The sequence below is a fragment of the Brassica napus genome, unplaced genomic scaffold (assembly GCF_020379485.1).
Source record: "Brassica napus cultivar Da-Ae unplaced genomic scaffold, Da-Ae ScsIHWf_256;HRSCAF=428, whole genome shotgun sequence".
NCBI lineage: Eukaryota > Viridiplantae > Streptophyta > Magnoliopsida > Brassicales > Brassicaceae > Brassica > Brassica napus.
In genome coordinates, this window is record NW_026015880.1 from 80,345 (window position 1) to 83,990 (window position 3,646).

Genomic DNA, 3,646 nt, shown 5'->3' on the forward strand with positions numbered 1-3,646 from the left:
CTGATCCCTCTCCATACTTGTCTTACAACTCCTTGTTATCCATTCCGGAACCTCTGAAACTCCAGCACACCGCGGTAAGAGGACTTTTTGTCGATCTGTTCTTGGCCGGAAACTCTGAGCTGTTCGAAATCTCCTTCAACATTAACTACGACGGTCTATCAGAACCATAAGGGAAATGGGCAATAGCGGAAACGCTGATCCCTTAAGTTAGTATTAAGGGACCTTAACCTGGCTCTGATACCAATTGAAACACCCGCCCCTTCCCCATTTCCAACCGGGGTTCCTGGGTGCGGGGTTTAGGACACATATGTCTACTTTCCCGACATCTCCGTGTGTCCCGTTTCTGGTCCCATGAGTTTCAGGTGCGTTTCCTTTCTTAACATCGACATTTCCACTTATTGTTCTGCAACAAGGGAGAGGGAAAAAGAGGGGTGAGTATGAATACTCAGTGAAGCGATTCTAGACCAGTCTCCCCCATGAGCCTCTATACTGCTCAATGCGAAACGAGAACCGACTAGTCACTACACCCAATTCTTAACTAGCTATTAAAGTTTAATTTCACGAAAACAAGCAATGTGATGAACTCAGTCATCACTCAATTCACATAATTCGGTTTATTATTTAAGACTCCAATCATCCTAGAACTCTAGGACCTACACAGCTCAAGCGGACCAACCCTCCCCTTTTCTTGCTGTGTTCCTGTGGAGCCGCCTGCCCTGGTACACTCGGCATCCGGTTCCCTTGGATGTAGTCTATACCCTTTGCAGTGTATTACGACCCCTTCCCGCCAAGACTCGGCGTGACTCAATCTTACCGGCGCCTCAATTCTTACCCTGCCGTTTTTGAATGCTACGGCCGCCGCGTTTTCCCATACTCCCCACAAGTCCCTTGGTGGTTCGTATTCCATTCAATTAATTTCCCATACTCCCCACCAGTCCCTCGGTGGTTCGTATTTCACTCATTTAACTTTCATTTTTCCTTTATTTCCTTTTTCTTATCATTTCCTTTTTCCTTAACCCTTAGACTCTTTCTTACTTTCCTTTTTTTTTAGACGCCGCCCGTTCTCGGTGTCACACTCAATCCATTTAACAATCATTCACAGATGTCCTATCATTCATCTAACCAGACCGGTTAACAGTTCTCTAATCCCTACATTTAATTCTTTCTATCCATCCTAGCTCTCAACCATAGACAAACAGATCTTCTACCAACCAATCACTCAAGCAACAATCATCATTAAACCAGTTCGTATAAAGTTCTTAATCAGTATGAAAGTCCTGATCCAATATGATCTATCAACCTAACAACAAACATGATCTAATCATTCCTAGCAACCCATTCAACAATATAAAAGAACATGAAATAGATCTGGATAGAACACCTCACCTTAGCCTAGATCTGGATCTGGGATAAGAGCCAAAAGAGATGAGGTCTGAGGTCAACGACACCACACAGCTACCACCACCACTCGCGGATGCTCACGGCGAGGAGAGAGAGAGAGAGGTGGCGTGGGGAGAGAGAGGAGAGAAGGAGGCGTGGCGAGGAAAGAGAGAGGAGAGATGCGGCAAAGAGAGAGAAAGAGGAGAGAGGCAGCACGGGGAGAGAGAGAGAAAGTCGAGGGCTAGGGCTTCCGGTCTCCGGGAATTCTCTGCAGGGCTTCGCTTCTAAACTTTCTGATGGGAGACTAAGGGGTAAAGGCTTTGTATTTATAGGAGAGGCAAGGAAACCCTTGGGGTTTTAATCAAAATGGGCCACAGAGCGGGCCTTTCCACAAAAACTTTTTGGACTTGGGTTTTGGGGTGTTACAGTCCTGCTGTCTTAATCGACCAACACCCTTTGTGGGTTCTAGGTTAGCGTCCAGTTGGGCACCGTAACCCGGCTTCCGGATCATCCTGCATCGCCAGTTCTGCTTACAAAAAATGGCCCACTTAGAGCTCTCAATTTCGTGGGATGGCTCAACAAAGCAGCCACCCCGTCCTACCTATTTAAAGTTTGAGAATAGGTCGAGGACATTGCGTCCCCGATGCCTCTAATCATTGGCTTTACCCGATAGAACTCGTTTCCGAGTTCCAGCAATCCTGAGGGAAACTTCGGAGGGAACCAGCTACTAGATGGTTCGATTAGTCTTTCGCCCCTATACCCAAGTCAGACGAACGATTTGCACGTCAGTATCGTTGCGGGCCTCCACCAGAGTTTCCTATGGCTTCCCCCCGCTCAGGCATAGTTCACCATCTTTCGGGTCCCGACAGGCATGCTCACACTCGAACCCTTCTCAAAAGATCAAGGTCGGTCGGCTGTGCACCCGTGAGGGATCCAGCCAGTCAGATTCCTTGGTATATGTTTCAAGACGGGTCAAATGGGGAGCCCACAGGCCGACGCCCTGAGCATGCAGATTCCAAGGCACGCCGTGAGGCGCGTGCTGCAGACCACAATTAAGGCAGCGACGTCTCTGCGGGCGTAACAAAAGCCCGGGCTTAGGTCACCACCTTAATCCGTGTCGGTCCACAGCCCGAATCGATCGGCAGACCAGATTGCTTTGTTCTGCATCTGACCGGGACGAATCGCCGGCCCCCATCCGCTTCCCTCCCGACAATTTGAAGCACTCTTTGACTCTCTTTTCAAAGTCCTTTTCATCTTTACCTCGTGGTACTTGTTCGCTATCGGTCTCTCGCCATATTTAGCCTTGGATGGAATTTACTGCCCGATTGGGGCTGCATTCCCGAACAACCCGACTCGGAGACAGCGCCTTGTGGTTCGACAAGGTCCAGGCACGACAGGGCTCTCACCCTCTCTGGCGGCCCTTTCCAGGGAACATGGGCCCGGTCCATCGCTGAGGACGCTTCTCCAGACTACAATTCAAACACCAAAGACATCCGATTTTCAAGCTGGACTCTTCCTGTTTCGCTCGTCGTTACTAAGGGAATACTTGTTAGTTTCTTTTCCTCCGCTTATTGATATGCCTAAACTCAGCGGGTGATCCCGTCTGACCTTGGGTCGCGTTGAGGACTTTGGGTCATCTAGAGCTTTTGGACCGGAAAGTCTGACTATATGACGAGAATTGAATTCACCACCGCATGTGAAGGCGCTCCTGGCGTCCTTAGCTTGGATTTTAGCCAACCGCGTGTGGTAACACACAGGAGATCAGCTTCCATCCCATATCCTCGAGAGGATGGGGGACGACGATTTGTGACACCCAGGCAGACATGCCCTCGGCCAGAAGGCTTGGGGCGCAACTTGCGTTCAAAGACTCGATGGTTCACGGGATTCTGCAATTCACAACAAGTATCACATTTTGCTACGTTCTTCATCAATGCAAGAGCCGAGATATCCATTGCCGAGAGTCGTTTTAGACTTTACATTGCAGCACTGCTTCCGAACAAACACCGTCACCGGGTTGGCGAAAGCAGGCTGTTTAGTTGCAGTTTGGTGATATCGGGAAGCTATGCGTACGATGCAACCAAAACTGAAGTCTTGGGTATGGATGAACGCATAACCACGGAATCGGCAGGCACAGTAAGAAACCGACCTACCGAGAGTGATGTTTCATCGTTCTCAGGTCGTTCTGTTTCAAGGGTACGACAATGATCCCTCCGCAGGTTCACCTACGGAAACCTTGTTACGACTTCTCCTTCCTCTAAATGATAAG

General features: G+C 49.1%; 1 non-coding gene across 1 annotated transcript; it reads right to left on the reverse strand.

Annotated features, from left to right (window-relative positions):
- Nucleotides 1–3,187: 3,187 nt before the first annotated feature.
- On the reverse strand, nucleotides 3,188–3,343 carry LOC125601440. Its single transcript, XR_007334251.1, has one exon. It is a non-coding gene; the product is annotated as a 5.8S ribosomal RNA (ribosomal RNA).
- Nucleotides 3,344–3,646: the final 303 nt, after the last annotated feature.